The sequence below is a fragment of the Ictidomys tridecemlineatus genome, chromosome 10 (assembly GCF_052094955.1).
Source record: "Ictidomys tridecemlineatus isolate mIctTri1 chromosome 10, mIctTri1.hap1, whole genome shotgun sequence".
Taxonomy (NCBI): Eukaryota; Metazoa; Chordata; class Mammalia; order Rodentia; family Sciuridae; genus Ictidomys; species Ictidomys tridecemlineatus.
Window position 1 is genome coordinate 104,380,839 of NC_135486.1, and position 21,910 is coordinate 104,402,748.

Genomic DNA, 21,910 nt, shown 5'->3' on the forward strand with positions numbered 1-21,910 from the left:
GGCCTTGTGGGAAGCAGGTCTGGGCAGTGGGGACAGTGGAGTGCAATCTGATTGCATCAGCATGCAGACCAGGAGCCCCGAGGACAGTATGTCCCTTTGCGAAAGTTAGGCCAAGGGGCTGGGTGTTGCATCCTGACAGGCTTCTGGGAGAAAGGGTGTAACCTCAGGTGATGAGGCACCCTGTGACCAAGGCAGAGGGACGCATCAGGAAGCATGGTGAGTGCCTCTATCTTGCGGGGGTTCTGAGCACTGTACCAGCGTGTCCACTTCCTCAGCCAGTCGCAAAATTGGGAGGCGCAACTTTGCACCACACCATGCACTGATTGATGGAGAATTTAATAATATTCTATATTTTACTTTTTGTTGGTTTCTTTGCAAAGAGAGAACAAGAGAGGGTTGGAAAATGCAGATACCTCAGGGCTTTTGATGGCTGGGCGGGTCTCCGGCCTGTTAGGCAAGAATCCCTTTTGGCCTGGAGTTCCAGCCAGACACGGTCACACTGTCAACAGCCAAATTGTCAGGAAAAGATAATAATTGCTTAATCAGGCAAGGACAAAGGCTAAGAGATGAACTGCCCATCTGTCAATAGTAACAGAGGCAAAGGATTAGAAATTAGTTGGTGGCTTAACTGATATTTTTAGAACTCCACTAGAAGAGGATAAGGATTCTAAAAACAGGAAAGTGATAAATGCCGCATAATTCCGTAAAGATCACAGTTAGCTTAATGTCTTTGTGAAGCAACTATCACAAATGATGTGGGAGGATTTAGCTGTAAAATTGCTTGAAAAGCAGAATGTGATCTGAGACAGGCAGCCTAGATTTATGAGAAGAAACAGGCCCGTAAGTCGTGCTGGGTGGAGATTTCCAAAGATATTATATCTATGACGGACAACGAGCATGCTTTGTGTGGCCGACATCGGTGAAGAATTCCAGAATGTTCTCTGGAGAGATTTATCCTGCAGGTAAGAAGTGGAGAAAGATGTGGGAAGAAATGTCTATTCCCAGAGCACCGTGTCTTCTCACAGCACCCTCCGCAAAACACTGGTACCAAAGTGAGGATGATTCACTGGTCACTCCCATGCCACGCTCTCTCTTGCACAGGGAGAGGTGTGGCCACAGGTTAGCATGTGCCAAGTGAATACTGAGTCAAACAGGAACTCTGGGCAGTGTCAGAGGCTCCTACATGGATAAAATGACCCTCCCTGCCTTTCCTTTAACTGGAGAGTAAGGGCTTCCATCCATGAAGGACGGCCAATTTTGCAGATCCCTTATAAACCATAAGCCCTCAGGAGCATCTGGTCTAGGGAGGTCCTTGGGTGGGACGACTGGTGAGTGTCACTACATGGACCAGGCCATGTGTGCTTGATGGTAGCCTCTGTGGAGAGTTCATGAAGATCCCCCACAGGCAGGGGTGAGGTGGAAGGAGGCAGGATTGTGGGCCTGGGGTGAGTGGGGATAGTTAATAAGGCTCTGGGTTGGAGGAATCAAACACTCAGCAGGTGGTCATGTCCCTTGGTCAGAGAGTCAGGGCAGAGTCAGCAAGTATCCTCCCCACTCCATCCAATAGGAGTCCCGGTCTCCAGTGAGCATCAGTCAGCTTCCAGCTGTTAGGATTGGAGGGCTGGGGCACCGTGATCAGGAACAAGAAGAGGATGATGGGCCGCTTACCACTCCTAGGCCAATGCAATAAGATAGGAAAAGGGGAAAAAAAATGTACTCAGATTAGGAAACAAAATCTCAAAGAATTCACGACCCCCACCCTGGGGGGAGAAAAACCTCTTGGAACTAAAAAGAGCTTGCAGCAAGGTTGCAGGACCCAAGGTCACCATGCAAGCCAGGTGCCTTTCCTACACGATTGCACACTGGAGCCAGTGGGTTGCCTTTCTGTACACCAGCAAGGCACAGCTAGAGTCAGAGATGACACCACTTTCAAGGCGGACTGTGCTCCTCGACTGAGCACCCGCCTTTACCTGTGTGTGTGTCATGGCCTCCACCTGGAAGCCTGTCCTTGCAGGGGTCCTCCGTCTGGCCACCCCTCCCAGCCTTCCAGCTGTCTCCTCAGGGAGGCCAGCCCTCCTCAGACGGCCAGCCTGGAATCAATAATCTTTGTCTCTGTTTTTATCTCCAATAGTTCTCACAGTTGAATGCTCTACCTCTTCCCCTTACATCTCTTTCTTTACTGAATCTGGGTCCCACTAGACTGTGGGACTAGGATTATTGTCTTGCTTACAGCTAGCTAAATCCACTGCCTATGAACACACACGTGGAGATGCCAATAGATATTTGTTCATAACAGCTTTATTGATAGGTAGTTCACATACTGCAAGTGTATAGTTCAGTGGTTTTTAGCCCACTCACAAGTCATGTGACTGTCACCACTATCTGATTCTACAACATTTTTATTACTGCAAAAAGAAACACCATGGCCCAGGTGTGGTGGTGCACCCCTGAGCACCTCCTGCTCAGAAGGCCAAGGCAGGAGGATAACGAGTTCAAAGCCAGCCTCAGCAACTTAGCAAAGCCCTAAGCAACTCAGTGAGACCCTGTCTCTAAAAACAAAAATACAAAAAATGGCTGGGAGCCAGGCACAGTGGGGCATGCCCATAGTCCCAGTGGCTCAGGAGGCTGAGATGGGAGGATGGCAAATTCAAAGACAGCCTCAGCCTCAGCGGGGCACTAAGCAACTCAGTGAGACCCTTTCTCTAAATAAAATAAGAAATAGGGCTGGGGATGTGGCTCAGTGGTTATGCACCCCTGGGTTCAATCCCCAGTACTAAAGCAAAATAAAAAAACACCCTACCCATTAGCAGTCATCCCAGCTGAGTGTCCTCACCCTAGATAAGCACTAATCTGCTTTTGTCTCTACAGATTCATACATGTACATGATCTTTTATGACTGGCTTCTTTCACTTGGTGACATTTTCAAGGTTCTTCTGTGTGCACCTGTGGTGCTCCATTTCTTTTTCCTGCTGAATAGTATTCCTTGATGTGTGTGTGACACATTTTATTTATCCCTTCATCCATGATGGACATTGGGTTTTGTGTGTGTGTGTGTGTGTGTGTGTGTGTGTGGTGTGTGTGTGTGTGTGTGTGTGTGTGTGTGTGTTTTGGCTGATATGAAAAATGCTACTATGAATCATAAGTATCTCCAGAATGAATGAATGCATTTGACTAAAGCGTGAAACTGCACTCAGAGAGTCTGGTCAGAGAGGGAGAAAGAAAGCCCAGTGGTCCACTTTTAGAATATAGTATCTAGCCTTCAAGGTATAATTACTTGGGAAAAGCAGCAGGAAGAGAGAGCAGAGTAGAACATTCCAAGCAGGTAATACCAGAGTGGGAAAAATTCACAACCCCTTGACAAACAGGTCAAGATGAATCTTGCAAGATGAATGGGTGAGTGAACACGGTAAAGATCTTTATAAAACAGATGGTGGGGGGACAGGTGGCCTAACCAACAGAGATCAACTTCACATGTGCAAAGTGCACTCAGTCCCAAAGAGACCCTCCCAGCCCAAGAGAACAAAGGGAGGTGGGGCAACTAAAGGCATATTTCTTTCAATAACCCAATAGGAGACAGTAAAACGAAGGCAACATTGGAAGATTGTGCACTCCATGAGAAACTGGGGAGGGACCTTGAACTCCAGGGTATAAAATGCTGATGGATATCCACTCCCCCAGATGCATAAATCTTGCGAGATGGTCAGCAAAGCCTCATTTTTTGCTCTACCTTACGTAGTCTCTCTTAGTCCATTCTTTAAGTTTGGACAGTTGAGCGTGTTTCTTATAAGAATTTGAGACTATGGGGCACTGTGGTGCACGCCTGTAATCCCCAGCGCTCAGGAGGCTGAGGCAGGAGGATCCTGAGTTCAAAAGCCAGCTCCAGCAACTTAGTGAGGCCCAAAGGAACTCAGCGAGACCCTGTCTCTAAATAAAATATTTAAAAGGGTTGGGGATGTGGCTCATGGTTAAGCACCCCTAGTTCAATCCCCAGCACCAAAAAAAAAAAAAAAAAGAATTTGAGACGGGTCTCCTACCAACCTGAGCAAGTTTGCTTAAGTTGGGAAATAAATCACTTTCCTGCCTGTCAGAACACAACTGTGCAGGCCAGGCCCGGGGAGCAGCTCTCCCTTTTGGTCCTGCACACCATCCTGTCCATCTCTGCTCAGGCTCCGCCTCCTGTATGAACTTGTCCAGAATCCAAGGCTCCCAGCACACAAACTGTTTCAGAAATGTTTCTGGCACACGGGGGGGGGGGGGGGGGGGGGCGGGCGCCAGGCTTCCTGAATGAATCCTAGGGACTAAACTGCAAATTCCCCCCAGAGACTTCATCAGTCCTTTTCTCTTTCTAAGGCTGGATTTTCCATCTGCATCTGCCCTGGAAGCACAGGAAAATGGAGCGAGTTCTCTATTGGTCCACGCAACGGCAAGTCAAACCCATTTTACTCCTGCCACCTAGTGGCCAGAGGCCAACAATACACCAATTTAAATGGACAGACCAGAGCTCAGGTGGGCAGGGAAACCAAATTGTGCTCTGCGGGTTCCCACCCAGAAAGTTCAGGGACTTGCCTTCATCTGCAAGTCTCTGATGAGCTTGAGGTTGGCTCGAACACTTACTCAAGGGCTGGTCCTAGCTGGTCACCAGAATGACTGTGAGTGTTTTAAAAATCCAGACGCTGAGCCGGTCTCAGCCTCCTGACTCAGATCCCTGCACAGGGACCTAAGCATCTATATTAGAGACCTGGACCCATTGAGACCCCCATGCTGAATGTAGACTTTTCCAGAACACGAACCACATGGCTCTCGATTCCTCTGTGGATCAGTTCCTGACATGTGCCTGGCACTGAAAACTAAGCCTTGATGGAAGGATGAGTGAATTCAGGACATCATGAATGGATGAGTGAACACGGTAAAGATCTTTATAAAACAGATTTTTCAATGGAGATGGAATTCACATAACATAAAATTCACCATTGGAAGGTCCACTGTTCAATTGAGTGCAGTGGTGCACACCTGTAATCCCAGTGGATGGAGAGGCTGAGGCAGGAGGATCACAAGTTCGAGACCAGCCTAAACAATTTAGGAAGGCCCTAAACAACTTACCAAGACTCTGTCTCAAAATAAAAAAATAAAATAAAAAGGGCTGGACATGTGGCTTGGTGGTTATGTGTCCCTAGGTTCAATCCTGAGTACCAACAAAATAAAACCATCTTGTGGTATTTAGTTCATTCACAACGCTATTCAACTCTTACCTCTACCTGGTTTCAAACATTTTCATCTCCCTAGAAGGAGACCCTGCACCCAGTCAGCAACTATGCCCCTCACCCTCTGCCACTCCGGCAACTACTTTCTGTCTCCATTTTTTTTTCTTTTTTATAATTCTGCACATTTCACTAAATAGATTCATACTATACATGGCCTCCTGTGACCTTCCACTTTTGCAAAATATGATGTTTCCAAGGTCAGTCCATGTTGCAGCATATGCCAGTGCTTTGTTGCTTTTTATGGCTGAACAATATTCCTTTGTGTGGATGGACCATGTTTGCTATCCATGCATCAGTCAAGGGACTAGAAGTAGCTTTAATACAGACTACTTCAGTAAAGCCAGCAAACATAGGGTGTGATGCCTGTGAAGCTCAGTCTCTATCTGATCAATGCATGTTCTGCTCAACCTCTGGCTCTTTGATCTAGCCCATATGTAGCATTGTGACATAGAGTGTGATTCACTGTGTCCACTGCTTATGGAAATAAGGAAGTTCCCCGGGCATGCTGCCATTCTCTTTTCAGGAAGCTCTATTGTGTGCAATTTTTCCAATTGCCTTCCTTTTAGCCTCAAAAGTACTTCTCCAGCGTGGGTTCTCCCTGGGGGTGCTGAGCATCGGCTTCTGCCTGGCATGCCCTGTAAGCCAGGCTTCCCCATGGGCCACCACTGCCCCTGCACATCAGCAGGGGTCTGGGCACTGAGTCAGGTCCTCTGGGACAGCCCTGCAGGAGCCTACGGTGCCTGATGCCTCTGCAGTCCACGCCCACTGCCCACCTGTGAAGAAGCAGATAAGGAATGGCCCAGTCACTGCTCACAGGCTGTGAGCCGACACTCGGGCCCTCACCCCAAGACCCCATCAAACAAGAACGTCTAAGGAAATGCTAAGGAAGAGTTTTGGGAGGTTCCTACTTCTTTTGTAGGATAAAGAAAATGTTTACTGCAAGGACCAGCGGTGCACACCTGCAATCCCAGCTGCTGGGGAGGCTGAGGCAGAAGGATCGCAAGTTTGAGGCCAGATTGGATAATTTAGCAAGACTCTGTCTCAAAATGAAATTTTAAAGAGTCAGGGCTATAGCTCAGTGGTGGAGTGTTTACTTAACATGCGCAAGGCCCTGGGTTCAATCCCTGGAGCTCGTGTGCTCGCGCGCGCGCGCACACACACACACACACACACACACACACACACACACACACACACAGAAAAGTATGTCTTCATGGCTCTAGAAATTACCCTGTGTTAGGCCCCTAAAACACAGGACTTTTTGAAATTTAGGCTTATTATATACAGTGAAGTACACAAATCCTACACATACAGCTTAGGGAATTTTGATGCATGTGTGCACCTGTGAGGTCCCATCCCGTGTCATGTGGAGCATTTGCAGGACCCCAGTAGGCTTTTCCAGGTCCCAGTCTAGTGATGTCACTTACCATGAGAACCACACTCCTGGCTTCTGTCACCATAAATTTGCACAGCCTGCCCTGGGCTTCTGAACTTCTCCGGTGTGAACTTTGATGTGTCTGAGTCCCTCTGCTCAATGTCTTGCTTTCTTGCTTTGAGGGTCACCTTGTGGCTGTGCCACACACTTACTTTTTCATCCTGAAGCAGTATTTCACGTGTGTACTCTTCACAGCTCACCTGTCCCTGATGTTGATGGCACCAGGTTACTTCCACTTGTGACTATTTGGAAAACCATGCTCTGAGCACTCCTGTCTGTTTGGAATACTATGCTCTGAGCACTCATGTCTGTTTAGAGTACTGTGCTCTGAGCACTCCTGTCTGTTTAGAGTACTGTGCTCTGAGCACTCCTGTCTGTTTAGAGAACTGTGCTCTGAGCACTCTTGACTATTTGGAATACTGCGCTCTGAGTACTCCCATCTGTTAGGAATACCAGGCTCTGAAAACCCCCATCTGGTGGACCTTTGTGCACACTTCTCTCAAGCATATACCCAGAGTGCTGTTTCGGGGTTGCATGGTACTATTCCGTGCAACACTATCCACTCAGTCAGCAGTGTGAATGGAGAATGCATGACAGAGAAGGCCTGTCCTAGGGTCCAGGAGTGAGCCACAGACCTCCTGCTCTCCGGACCTTGCATTCTGGTTGTTGAACAGCAGTCGAGGGACATGGGCCTCAGGAGCTGTCATTTACGGTATGTAGCTCTCTTCCGGCTCAGTGTCCGTGCCTGCTAGGCACCTGAGATGACCAACCCTCTCACTGTGGTGATGTTTACAGGTGACCTGCCGTGGCATGGACCCTTCAGCCTGACCAAAGGGAATTTTCTGCATGGACCCCCTATGGCCTTGACTCTCCCCATCCTCCCCGAACCCCTGGCACACTGACCAGCTTGAGTCACCCGCCAGCCTGTGAGCTGGAGGCCATGGGCAGGGGCCCCACAGATGGGGAAGAGACTGAGCCTTGTCCTGCATCCAGAGTGGGGCAGAGCTGGTCATCAGAATCTGAACTCACGTCCCCAGGTGGGGGCGGGGCAGCATCAAGACTAGGAGTGAATCTGCCTAGAGCATGACACAGACCCGACAGCTGGCCATGGGGGTACCCGTCCCTCCAGAGGGTCCCTACAGCAATAGCCCTTCCCTGGGTCTCTGCCCCTGGCAACTATGTCTCCTGAAAAGTGTCTTCTTGTGTCCTTAACTGTCACAGAAAAAAAGGGGGTCCCCAGGACAGATGTGAGCACCCTCACAAACAGCTGTCTTTCTCTGACACCGTACTTTCAGATTGATTTCCTTCTTGAGAATCAAGCTTCCAAAATTAAGTCTCTCAAATTCCCAAGTAAGCTGAAAAGCTATTTTTCTTGCAAGTCTTATATGAACATAATTTAATACAAGGTGTAAACTCATAAAATAAAGACTATATATTACAGCGGTAGCACAATAAAAAAACAAGCCAATATAAGAGACGAACGGGCAGCCTTTTAGCCAAGGGGAAAAGAAAATAAAATAGAAATAAGATGTAAGTTACATCCTGCGCATAAATAACTTTAAAGAGAAATAATAAAGACGACTTCTATAACTTTTAGTGTATTGGGGGAGATTATTTAATTGCAATAAAATAAAAGGTGATAAGTTTTGCCAAAGTTTTGCATGCTCAGGATTAAGTTCGTTTCTCAAGAAAGACACAAAAAAAGCGTATAATCCTATAGGATTTTTAAGAGCTAGAGATACGCAAGAGTTTGTTTTCGTTTGTGTGCTATATGGATTTCTGCAGGGGAAATCCTCCCTTCATCTGAAAAGTGACAAGTTACCTTTTTTGGTGGGGGGTGCGTACCAGGGATCGAACTCAGGGGCACTTGACCTCTGAGCCCCATCCCCAGCCCTATTTTGTATTTTATTTAGAGACAGGGTCTCACTGAGTTGCTTAGCGTCTCATGGTTGCTGAGGCTGGCTTTGAACTCGCGATCCTCCTGCCTCAGCCTCCCGAGCCACTGGGATGACAGGCGTGCGCCACCGCGGCCCGACACTCTCTTCTCTTAAAGTCTCATGAGACCACACACTGTTGAGCAATAAAGAGGAACAGTTGATACACAACAACTTGGATGAATCCCCAGAGAATCGCCGGGTGGAAAGGAGCTAGTCCTAAGGGGTTGCGCATCATGTGATCCCATTTGTGCCACATTCTTGAAATGACAAAGTAATAGCAAGAGAACTGATGAGTGTGGGCTGGGGTTAGGGAGTTGGGGTCCGGGCAGGGGTTCCTTTCAGAGACCGAGTCTCTGTTCACACAGGTGAGAGTGTGAGGACGCATGTGCCACAATCTATAGGCTTGTCACACATCCAAACAGGCATGAAGCAAGAGGGATCTGAATGAGACCGGGGGACGGTTCCAGTGTCTTCGTCAGGCTGTGCGGGGCTATTTTCTTTCAAGACGCTGCTGTTGGGGAACCAAGGGCTGGGTGCCTGGGGTCTGGGTGGATGGCTATTTAGGATTAAGTATGGCTCTTTAATTCTCCACGATGGTCTAACTTTTCATTTTTAATTAAATTTACTTATTTAATTAAGTTTATTTATTTATTTAGGTACCAAGGATGGCACCCAGGAGCATTTAGCCACTGAGCCGTCTCCCCAGCCCTTTAAATTAAAAGCGGTCTCACTCAGTTGCTTAGGACCTCACTCAATTGCTGAGGCTGGCCTCAGCCTCCGCACCCTGTGGGCTTATGTCTTTAAAAGCAGGAAAAAAAAATCATCTCTTCCAAGGCCAGCTGCCTCGGGCGCCCACATTGACTGACCATCCCAGGTAGGTTGGAGGCCGAGACCCTCTGGGCTCTGCTCTTGGTGGACGGTTGGGTGCTGGGCGCCTCTACACAGCTGTCCCCAGGTCCAGGTACTGGAGCTGACTCAAGAGCTGAGAATGTGCCTCCTGGGCACCAGTTGTGCAGTCAGTTCCGCTGGGATGGCAGGGCCCGCCGGGGGAGCCCTTTGCAGCACCAACAGCTTCGCTATTGCTAAGTTGTCTTGGGCCTTTCATTTGATGGGTTTGCATTTGCTGCTGCGTTAGCGCAGGTGAGAGCTGTGTCCTCCCGAGGGAGGGCTGGTGAGAGTCTGCGACTGGGCTCTGCTTCTGAGACCCCAGGCCACTGGCGGGGCGTGTTCAGCTTTGGCTCTTGTGTTGCTGGGATCATTGTCTGTCTTTCCCACAACTCAGCTCCACGAGTGCAGGGCTTGTCCTTGCCCATGATTGTATCCCGGGGACCTGGCTGGACTCAATACAGCCCCCCGGGAAGTGGCCTGGATCCTGTAGGTACATCCGAGGGCTCTGTCCACTTGGAACTTTCACCTTCAGCAAAGGAGCCAATGTTCTGGCTCCTCTGAGCTTCAGGCCTTTTGTTGACAAATGAGGGATGGGACATCACCCATGAGGCACTTGTCATCCAAAAAAACATGGCCAAGCTAGGTCTCAGCAGTGTCTTCTGTCTCCTGGTTTGGTATCTTGGCTAGAACGTCCCTTCTGCGAGCACATGCATGTGTGCTTGGGGGAGGGGGAGTTTTGACAGAGCCCTGGCTCATGACCCCAAGGTGCCAATTGCAGATCGAGCAGAAGGTGCAGATTCACAGAAGGAAGAATTAAAAAAAAAATAAAATAAATAATAAAAAGTGCTCATGGTCTCCAGTCTGAAGAAACCCACAGTTAGCACCTTGGAGTATTTCTTTGCCTTTATAAAAACCACGTGTGCCAGCAACTCTGGAGGCAAGAGGATCATGTTTGAGGTCAGTATCGGCAACTTAGCAAAGCCCTAAGCAACTTGGCAAGACCCTGTCTCAAAATAAAAATAAAGTCAAAAGGGCTGAGGATGTAACTCAGTGGTAAAGTGCCCCTGGGTTCAATCCTCGGAACCAAACCAAACCAAACAAACCAACAACAACAACAAAAAAATATGTAATGAGTGCAACATTCTGTTTTGATTCCCATTTTCCACATAATATTATACAAATACTTCTCCACGGCCTAGTTGAAAAAAATAAAATTTCTTAGCACTATTGCGTGTGGCTACGCCAACCCTGATGAACTGTTACTCCTAATGGATTTTCCGACAGCTGGTTTCAGAATCCTGCTCTTCTGGAGGGTATTGCTATATTTTTTGTCAATGAGCACAGCATTCTGGAGGAAAATGGATCAAGAAACTTAATTGCTTCCCAGGCACATCATAAGACCTGTCAGTGGGGTAATGTCACCGCCCTGCATGACTTGATTTCTTGTGGTGAAACTGGGGCATAAAACTTCTCTTTTGCAAGAAGAAGAATGACCACAGGGGCCTCAAAAAGTTATTTCTGGCTGGGTGTGTAATCCCAACAATTTGGGAGGCTGAGGCAGGAGGATTGCAAATTCAAGGCCAGCCTCAGCAACTCAGGGAGGCTCTAAGTAACTTATGGAGAACCTGTCTCAAAATGAAAACTAAAAAGGGTTGAGGAAGCGACTCATGGACTCGGCAGTAAAATGCTCCTGAGCTCAATCACTGGTACCAAAAAAAAAAAAAAAAAAAAGTTATTTCTGGACAGTTTCTTAATGCACCTATTTACCAGATAACACTGTTGCAAGGAGTGCTTTTATGGATTCTCACAACTTCTAGGAGAAGCCCCCTGAGCCATTGAGGAGCCTTGGCCAAGCATTTGGGAAGGGCCCTGATGGAAGCACCCAGAGGCTTGGCGGGGACCTCTTCAGCCATATCACACTGATGCCTGTGAATAAATTGCTTTGAATAGAAATCTGAGCAGCAGTGCCTCCGGGTCACCCTGGGAGTCATCAGGACACACCTCCTAAGCCACAGGCAGGGACTTCTCCCTCTTTGGTCTAGAAGAAGGTCAGAGTTTCTCCCAGGGAAGAGGTTGCCTGTGCTATCACCCACTGCCCTTTGCCTGTCCTTGGTGGTGTCCAAATAGATGGTGGCTCTCGGTGATCCAGGAGGAACCTGGTGCCCAGGGGACCAAGGTGCTCCCAAACAAGGCAGGAGAAAGATTTCCAGAGAAAACAAGCTTGCACAGATCAGCAGGGGCGGGGTATCGGCTAGGTTTTTTCCTCTACAGTGTTTTCGGTGATTGTGGTGAGAATGTGAGGACATTCAGTGTCAGTCCCCCACCCACCCAGCTCTGCCCACCATCCCAGTCGTGCCTCACACATCTCAGCCTGCACGTTGGACTTCGCAGATAGGTTTAGGAAATTCCTCTCTGTCTGGCCACATGTGTTTTCTTCTTCAACTGCTATGTTTTCCAAGGGCGGAGAACCATATGCAAATTGTTCCTGGGATAATTTATTCATAAGAGAATAAAATACACCCACGGTAGTGCTAAGCGTTCAACAAGATGACTGTGGCTTCCAAAGTCTCTGCCACCTGAACAAACCTGAGAGTCAACTGGCCGACCGTGAACGCACATCTCGGCCTTGTTCCCACGGTGGTGGCTTCGAGGCCAGCGTTCTGAAAAGAACAGATTGTCCCCATAAAAACTCAGAAGGGTCTTTCAGAAGGGATCTGTTTGAGTCCCAGACAAAATTGGAAAGGATGCCTCCTGCTTCCCCCTGCTTTGAGCATCAGTAGCTCTGCAGTCCTGGACATTCAGGAATAGACGTCTCCAAAGCCAAGTTCCTGCTTCTCCCCTCTTGAAAGTGGCTCCTCCTCCTTTGCCCAGCTGCTCTGGCCAGCACCCAGGGGCCGACTCCTCCATTTTCCTCTCTAGCACCTCATTCCACCCATCGCTGCTTCCCAATGTCCCCCAAGTCGGTCTGCTCTGTGTCACCACAGCCCCTCTGTCCAGGACACCCCTCTGTCTCGAGGACCATATAGAAGCTTTCTGATTGAACGTCCTGCTTCTACCTTTACCCTAGTAAAATCCTTCGGCATAGCAGCCAGGGCTATTTCCTTCAAAAACAGAAATACGATGACATCATTTGCCCGTTGGAAACTTGCTAGTGGCTTTATGCCGGTCAGAGTCTAAACAGAAAAACAGGACCGACCTGGGCGCGGTAGACGAGGGAGTTTCAGGCAGGGAATTGTTGGCACAGGGGTGAGGCAACCCGGAGCAACCCAGTGTCACCCGCGGGAGCCCAGCTCCCCTTGGGCCAAGGGAAGCCAGGTTCCTTCCAGTGGCCAGGACAGCCAGCGCCTAGGGCAAAGCCCGCATCAGACTCCAGTGAGCCACGCACGAGTCACCAATCCCTGACACCCTCCAGACACACAGCACAGTCCAAGGTGGTGTTCTCTCTGTGTTCAGTGGCCCTTCCCATTTGCCTCTCACTATCCAAGGGTCCTCTCTGTTCCCTGGTGTCAGAAGTGGCCTCTGGTGTCAGACACACTTGAACTTGAATCCTGACTCGACTGTGTCCCTGCCTCATGGGTGACACAGCTGCCCACTCCCATCTGCCAAGGCTGGGCTGAGGTCTTGGGCCCGAAGCATCCAGGAGTGTGTTGGTCTCCTCAGGCCCATGCTGTCTGGCTTGGTTTGTCACTCAGAGCAGCAGCTCTGTACCCTGGGCTCCACTGTCTGCAAGATCCAGAGGACTCCTTTGCTCTGACTCTCCCAGGATGCTCGGACTTTGCAGAGCCTGCATGCGAATAGTTCGGAGCTGGGTGCCATGGGGTGGCACTGTTTGCTAGCCGTTGGCCTCTGCTCTGCAGAGCGGCACCCAGCAGTCGGATGCTCTCAGCGCTCCAGGCGCGCTTCACCTCCGGAGCAATCCTGCTGCACCCCGTGTGCGGCTGTGCCAGGGAGGACCAGCAATCCTGTGCGGGTCGGCAGGGGGTTTTGAATTTAGAAATCATGTCATGATCATATGATTTAGAAATTTATTTCAGCAACCAGATTGGCCGTAAAAAAAAAAAAATATATATATATATATATATATATATATATGAATGAGATCACTGAGAAGACCTTTATGTGGTTATGTAGTTATTTCCAGTAATCTGGGTTTAGGAAACATAGAGAATGTGATAAAAGCAAATAGAACCCTGGAAGCATTTGTTGAATGAGCAGATGTGCTGGGCAGCAGTTGTTCCTCTCTGTCCAGAGGATAGGGGGCTCTCCCTGCGAGGCCCTGGGTGGCTGGGCTTCTCAGGTCTCATGGCAGCCTGAAGTTCCTGGTTCCATCTCAGGACACATTTGATTGCAATTTTTTTGGGGAGGCTACTGGGGATTGAACCCAGAAGTGCTTAACCACTGAGCCACCTCCCAGCCCTTTTTGTATTTTATTTAGAGACAGAGTCTCACTGAGTTGCCCAGGGCCTTGCTAAATTGCGGAGTCTGGCTTTGAACTTGCAATCCTCCTCCTTCAGCCTCCCAAGCCGCTGTGTGGGCCACTGTGCCCACCTGCATCCTCTTGGATAAAAGTGCTGGGCCTAGGGGGTGCTCTGTATGTCGGTACATTTTTGGGGAGAGGTGTGTCTGGTTGGGGAGCTGATGCTTAGCTAATAACAATGGTTCCTATGTCTTCTCCGTGCTCCCTGCTGCCTGGCTCCTGAGCCCCAAATGCTTCATTTTATCAGCTCTTCACAAGTACTCCACCAGGCTCGAAGTCACCGGGGCACTTGCCCAGGGCATCTTGTCCATGGTGCCTACTGAGCCAATCCAGAACCATCCAGAAGGACCGTGACCTGACCTGCAGCCCACAGCACCTTTTTCAATTGTAGAAGTGGCTCCAGGCCCAGCAGTGGGTCAAGTTCCCCTCTCCACGTGCTCCAGAGGGCTTTGGTTGATGTTTCCCCGGATCCCTCTTCTCCCAAGGCTGCTTCCTCCTGGGGCTGAGGAATACATGGAGGAGGCATTGCAGGGTGGGGATGGGGCAAAAAGTCACACACACAGTTTCTCGTGTGCACTTCAGGGACAGAACTCTTCCTTCCTTCCTCTCTCCCACATCTGCTGCCAGGTGGTGTCCTGCCAAGCACGTCTCCTGGGGATGCTTCCTTGTGGCACAGACACGTCAGAGCAAAGATCACTCCCCAGCCGGTCCTGCTCTTACCACCCCACATCTGAGATCTGCACTTTCCTTTTTGAACCAGGACTCCCTATTCTAAGTGACTATTTTTACTTTCTGTCTCCCCCTAAAATGTAAGTTTCACGTGATCGGAAGCACCAACCTGTTTCCCCTAAGCAGTCAATAGTCATTAAATTAACCATTAAACCAGCGATTCTCAAATCAATAAAAGAAAAATATAGCAAAGACTCGCAGCTAGCAAAGAAGAGAATGTACACGAATGATGTTTAAGAAAAAATGGCTAAAATTCAAGTGCATGCATTAATTCCTTTCAAGGTGGAGGGAGACTATATAACAGCTCAGTTGAACCCACCATCCTAGATTTGGGGCCAATTGGGGTAGAGCCAGGAATCTCAAACTTTCTTGGGAAAATCTCACCAACAAACAAAGGTCCCCCAGATACTTTTAATGGGTACCAGATTGCAGGTCAGGCAGTGAGACTGGTTGGGCCTACCATTTCCACAGCCCCCCCCAATGTAACTCTGCTCTTCATCCACAAAAAGGGGGACAGTAGCAGGTTTTCTTGAGGGTCAGGAACACACATAGGAGATATGACTTCTAACCTAACAGAGCATCAACACCGTTGTAAAGTGAGCACAGAAATCCTTGTAATGAGGGAGGATTACAGTTACCCATAAATATTTATGGAGTAACAGCAGCTCACGCCTTACGTGGGAGCCATGTACAAGGCATCTGCCACGGAGGCCACCCCCTACAGACTGTGTAGACTCATGTAACATCATGATTTCTTATGAAAGAAAGTAGCATTTTTAGCTGGGCACCAGTGGTGCATTCCTGTGATTCTAGTGGCTCTGGAGGCTGAGGCAGGAGGGTTGAAAGTTCCAAGCCAACCTCAGCAAAAGTGAGGCACTAAGCATCTCAGTGAGACCCTGTCTCTAAATAAAATACAAAAAAGGGCTGGAGATGTGGCTCCATGGTTAAGCATCCCCGAGTTCCATCCCGAGATCCCCCCCACCCCCAAAAAAAGAAAAGTAGTGTTTATAAAGTGAGGTTAGGGTCAAAGGATTTATTTATTTATTGTGGTGCTGGGGATTGAACCCAGGGCCTTGTGCATGCGAGGCAAGCACTCTACCAGCTGAGCTACATCCCCAGCCACAAAAGATTTATTTTCCTCTAAATTCCTCATTTACTAAGACTGTCCTCAGATGAATGCAGCTCAGATGAAGCCCCCTGGCCCCACACACTGTACCGTGTGTCCTCCCCCTCATAGAGGTGAGTGGGTGGCAGCTCCCTGACTTGCAGCAGAGCACCGGGGGCCCCAGCCCACCCATTCCCAGGCTTCTACTTGGCCTCGAGCCCTGGGGAAGGCTGGGCGCAGCTTCTGGAGTGTGGCTGGCGAGTTTCCCACTTGCCACAGAATTCCCTGTAAAAAGTGCGTCTCCCTCCTGTTGTTTTGGGTTGTTGTTGATACAGTGCTCCAGATACATATGCTCAGGGAAGCAATTAAGGTAAAGATGCGAAGTGGGGCCGTCGGGCAGGGCTCCCAACCTGCCAATCTCCCGCTCTGGGGAGCTTCACAACTCCAGCCGCACAGGGGCACCCGCGCAAGGAGAACGGCGCTCTTCAGAGAAGTTTTGTTTTGCTGCTTTTCATGATCATTCTTCAACGTCATTTAAACAAAGACCAGGAGCGCTTCTCTGCAGAGCTGTGAGCAGCATTTGCGTCTACAATAGATGTTGGGGGTCTCTTTTCTGGGAATGGCTATGCAACTCCCTGTCCAGGTGCATCTCTACAGGTACAAGAGTGAAAGAGGGAGGCTTGAGGAGCAGAGGTGTGAGGCCGGTCCACATTCATTCCTGTCTGTGGCTGGCAGTTTGGTCTGCCTCGAGGATTCTCCTCAAAAGCTCTTTTTTTTTTTTTTTTCTGGAACTGGGGATTGAACCCCCGGGTGCTTACCCCCTGAGCCACATCCTCAGCCCTCTTAATATTTTTATTTAGAGACAAGGTCTCACGGAGTTGCTTAAGGCCTCGCTAAGTTGCTGAGTGAGGCTGGCTTTGAACTCGTGATCCTCCTGCCTCAGCCTCCTGAGCCACTGAGATGACATCATTCGCCACTGCGTCTGGCTCCTTGCAGACTCTTTCAACAACCCTGATCCCATCAGACTCTGCCGGCCCTTCTCACTCCAGTGGTGTGTGCTCTGGGGCAGCTTGGCAGCACTCTCTGGCTTCTGGAAGCTAAGGAATTCTTTCTCTCTCCCCTCCTCCCCGCAGAATGCCACACTAGCATTGCGCAGAATACAGTTACAATGGAGGGCCTCGGTGTTCTTATTTTCATCACTGGAAAAAAAAAAAAAAGGGATAGAACGACATTAACATGAATTTCTGGAACAGTAGAGAGTTTATACCAGGCGGTGATCAAAGGAAAGCGGCCTTCATTTCCTGAGTGTTGTCTTGACAGACCAGTGAATGCGGTTAATTAATATGTGAAAATTCACATCAGACATATTTGTGCAAAGGGGATTGTACCACAAAAAGAAGTGGAATCGCTTTTAGCCGAAAGGGGGCAGCAATATATTCTCTCCAAGGTTGGAAGGTGTATTCTTGACACCCACAGGGGCTGAGAGGGTCACGGAATGTGTGGAAGTTACAGTAGCAAAGAGCGGATGTGTGAAGAACCTGCCAGACTCAGAGTTTAGCCATGCTCAGGAACTCCGATGATAACGTCGGAGGGAAGAGTAGGGGATAAGAATCTGATAGCGATTTAGGCTGACTGGATGTTAAAAAAATTTCCTTCATATTCAGACTTGTTGACTGGGCATGGTGGTGCACACCTGCAATCCTAGCAGCTCGGGAGGCTGAGGCAGAAGGATCACAAGTTCGAGGTCAGCCTCAGCAAATTACTGAGGTCCTTAGCAACTTGGTGAGACCCTGACTCAAAATAAAAACTAAAATGTACTGGGGATGTGGCTCAGAGGTTAAGCACCATGGTTCAATCCTTGGTACAAAAAAACCCCCCAAAAAACAAAAAACAAAGTTCAGACTTGTCAAGTAATTTTCTCTGACCTTCCAAATCATAAATGTAAACATGAGGTAAATAGCATCAGGTTGGCCCAAGGCCCTGGGGAGAGGGGTGTGTTGACTTTCCCTGGCCTTGACTGACAGGGCCGGTTGGGCCGAGGCCCTGGACAGAAACTGTACATCAACATAACCCTGCTTGGCAGCCGCTGGGCTAAGCCAGAACCGAGCACGTGTGTGTGTGTGTGTGTGTGTGTGTGTGTGTGTGTGTGTGTGTGTGTGTTGTGTAGGTGTGTGCATGCGTGTGTACGTGTGTGCTTGGGTGGTGAAGGATATCAGAGAACAATGCAGTCCATTCTAACTCATGTTCCACAGAGAAAGTTACTGCTTGTGGTCCGGGACAGGATGTATTTCTGGGCTGTGTGACAGGTTTGGCATTGACCTTGGCAAAGCTCTAAAAATCAGTCCCTGTCATCAGGAGCTCCTGAGTCCTGACTGTGATCAGCCAGGCTGGGTGGGGCCTGAGGGTTCTGGTTGCCTGTGCTCATTTAAAATGATGATTTAGGGGCTGCGGTTGTGGCTCAGTGGAAGCGTGCTCACCTAGCATGCACGAGGCACTGGGTTCGATCCTCAGCACCACATAAATGTAAAATAAAGATATTGTGTCCACCTAAAACTTAAGAATAAGTATTTTTTTTAAATGATGATTTATGGGGAGGCTGAGGCAGAAGGATCAAAAGTTCGAGGTCAGCCTCAGCAACTTAGCAAGACCTTGTGTCAAAATAAAAAAAAATAAAAAGGGCTGGGGATGTAGATTAGTGAAAAATCATGCCTGGTTTTAATCGCCAATCCTAGAAAAAAAATAAAATAATGATTTGTTTGGGCACAGTGCTTCACGCCTGTAATCCCAGCAGCTCTGGAGGCTGAGGCAGGAGGATTGTGAGTTCAAAGCCAGCCTCAGCAAAAGCAAGGTGCTAAGCAACTCAGTGAGACCCTGTCTCTAAATAAAATGCGCAAAAGGGCTGGGGATGTGGCTCAGTGGCCGAGTGCCCCTGAGTTCAATCCCCATACCCCAAAATAGTAATGATAATAATAATAATGATTTGGGTTTGGTTCAGTGGTAGAGTCTAGACCCTGGGGTACAAAATACATACATAAATACATAAATAAAATAATAGAATGAAGCCAAATGTTTAAAGAAACACAAGCAAGAAGTGGCCTGGGTTCTGCAGTGGCAGTGGGTGATGACATCTGACATTTGGGAAACCTGTTGTACCTGATAATCACAGAACTTGGTTGTATTTATTTATTTACAATGTTAATATTTATTTATTTTGGTACTAGGAATTGGACTCAGGAGCGCTTAGCCACTGAGACACATCCCCAGCCTTTCTTTGTATTTTATTTAAAGTCAGGTCTCACTGAGTTGCTTAGGGCCTCGCTAAATTTCTGAGGCTGGTTTCGAACTCATGATCCTTCTGCCCAAGCCTCTGGAGCTCCTGGGAATATATAGGCATGTGGCCCCCATGCCCAACAGAATTTGGTTTTAGCTGGAAAAGGACATAGCATTTGTTTAGTCAGTGCTTATTGAAGTTTACCCACACTTAGCTTTTTCTTTTTTATTATTTCTCTAATTCTCACCAGCATTTCATGCATCTTGCATCTCTTCTGGAATGTTCTTACGGGTTGTTCGCCATCAGTCTGGGTAAATGTTCCTGTTGAGAAGGGTCTGTCCAATATTTATTTCACCTTCAGATAGCTCAGCGGGGCGTAAGAGGTTCCATGTTGATACAGTTGGCCCTCCATATCCGTGGGTTCTGCAGATTGAAAAAAAAAAAAAAGACAGAAAAAAAAATTCCAGAAAGTTCCAAGGTTGGAGGTTGAAGCTATTTCCTCTCTGGCAGCTGGCAAGGTCACGGCCCTGCTTGTGATAACTTCTGATTTTCGCGGTGGGCTGCTCTTTATGAACCCTGCCTGGGACTTACCTCTCCTGAATTTAAGGGCGTCCTCCCTGGGCCGGTTCTGCTCAGCCCTGCGCTCTGCTGGCCTGGCCTCTGCCCCTCTCGTTGGTGTGTGGGTCTCGGCCTTCCCAGGTGGCCCCATGATCAGGTCTTCATCCACTTCCCTGTCCCCTCTCTCTCTCTGCCTGTCCCATGGTGGTCCCACACAGGAGTCCCTGGGAATCCCCTGGTCTCCCTCTCTTCTTCCCTTCCCGGTTCTGAAAGCACAATCCCTGCGGCCACCGGCTCCCTGCAGGGGCACAGCGGTCACTCGTTGTTTTAATTTGTTTTCAAGAAATATCAGGAACAAACACCCAGAATTCTACTCCAAAAAAAAAAAAAAAAGCCTCCCTTTGAGACCCTCCTGAAAACAAACAGGACCCATTTACAGAGGCCCTTGGAGGCCACCTGTATTTTCAGTTGGCAGCCAGTCTGTTTCTTCTGGGCCCGTCCTAATTTATTTTTGGTGCCGTGCCTATGAGCCAGCACTTATTTGGATAACTGCATTATGCTCCCGAGCTTTGACAGACAAATCATTGCCCGGGGCTTCCTGGTGGTCACGGGCTCCAGCTTACCTCCGCCCCCAGGAGCAGCTCTTTCCAAGGCGGGCTGAGGTCTGGACTCTGCCATTAGTGAACTAGCCACGAAGCTTCTCGGGGTGGCTTTCTCTCGAATGAGAAAGAAAATACAAAGGCGGTAGGTATGCGAGAGCCTTTTCTGAACTGCACCACTCGGTCCCAGTGGCCGGGAACAGATTTACCCTCTGAGGATTCAGAGGGCAGGATGTCGTCATGGCTGTGACAGTGGCCAGCAGCACCGTGAGCAGGTCCCAGCCTGAGGCTCCAGGAGGCAGGGTCTCCACTGGGCAGCAGGGGAAGGCTCCCAAAGTGCCTTCACAAATTCCCAAGAAGCTGCCCCTTCTATTGGGCACCACCTCTGGGGACCCCAGATACGTCCTTTGTTCAGATGCAGGTAGGGGATGTCAACGCGGAGGCCCCCCTGTCCCTTTCTGCTGGCCAGTGGGTCTCCCAGACCCCAGCAAAGGAGGGTAGGTGGAGAAAGGGCAGGGAACAAACACTCCTGTGAGTGGCTTTGCCAGTTTGCTCCATCTCCTGGGACAATAGCTGCAGATTGTTCGTGGGTAGGGCTGAGCGCAGGGAGGTCAGCGGAAGCCAGGAGAGGGTCTCCTCCCTGCTGGCCGGCTGCCAGGCAGAACCCACACACCTGGGCGCCAGATGTGCCTGTGCGGAGGGCCACACTCCTCTCAGGAGCTGCTCTGCCTAGCGGGAAGGAGGCCTGTGAGGCTGAGCTGGAGCGGAGGGTCAATGCCGGGTTTCCTTTGTACCCTAGGCTTTCTCTCTCTCTCTCTCTCTCTCTCTCTCTCTCTCTCTCTCTCTCTCTCTCTCCCCACCTCCTGACCATGCTCAGGACTGGGCTGGTCAGTGTGGTGCTTTCCCTGTTCTTGCAGGCCCTGACTTGCTCAGATGACTCGTGCCTGGTTATCTTTATTTCAATTCCTCTTGGGGGAGCTTTTTTTCAAGAAGGAAGTGAAATCCTTTCTCAAAATCATGTGTGCAGTTGTGTGCCCGACCCACACAGGCCCTGGACACAGTCACAGGGCCATCTTCCTGGCTCCAGAGGGGCCTAGGCTCTGATGCAGATTCACCCCCCCCCCAGCGTCATCTTTGAAGGGAAGAGTCAGGTGATAAGCCGGATGCAGTGGCTCATGCCTGTAATCCCAGCCGCTCAGGAGGCTGAGGCAGGAGGATCTCGAGTTCGAAATCAGCTTTAGCAACTTAGCGAGGCCCTAAGCAACTCAGCAAGACTCTGTCACTAAATAAAATACAAAAACAGGCTGGGATGGAGCTCAGTGGTTAAGCACCCCTGGGTTCAGTTGCTGGTACAAAAAAAAAAAAAGTCAGGTGATGGGCTGCAGGGTCAGCTACAAACTACAGCAAGAAGCCAGGGTGGGCACACAGCCCAAGACAACCAGCCGTATTCAGGAAATCTGGCTTGGACCAGGATCACCCTTCCAATGGGGAATTCCCCAACGAGGATGAAAAATTGAAGGGGAAGCCTGTTTGTGTCTCTGAGCCCTGTCTCCTAGAGGGAAAGACACTGTGGTTGACTCTGTTCTCCCTCCTGGGGACAGTGCTTGTCTCCCCCTCTGGTTAATGGGTTTGAAGGAAGGAAGGCCAACT

The 21,910-nt window shown here is 49.3% G+C and overlaps 1 long non-coding RNA gene and 1 other non-coding gene across 2 annotated transcripts; one reads left to right on the forward strand and one right to left on the reverse strand.

Annotated features, from left to right (window-relative positions):
- Positions 1 to 654: 654 nt before the first annotated feature.
- LOC144367052 (uncharacterized) lies at positions 655 to 5,151 on the forward strand. Its single transcript, XR_013426260.1, has 2 exons — positions 655 to 962; positions 4,351 to 5,151. It is a non-coding gene; the product is annotated as an uncharacterized LOC144367052 (long non-coding RNA).
- A 10,620-nt stretch (positions 5,152 to 15,771) lies between these two features.
- Trnaa-cgc (transfer RNA alanine (anticodon CGC)) lies at positions 15,772 to 15,845 on the reverse strand. The gene has a single exon. It is a non-coding gene; the product is annotated as a tRNA-Ala (tRNA).
- Positions 15,846 to 21,910: the final 6,065 nt, after the last annotated feature.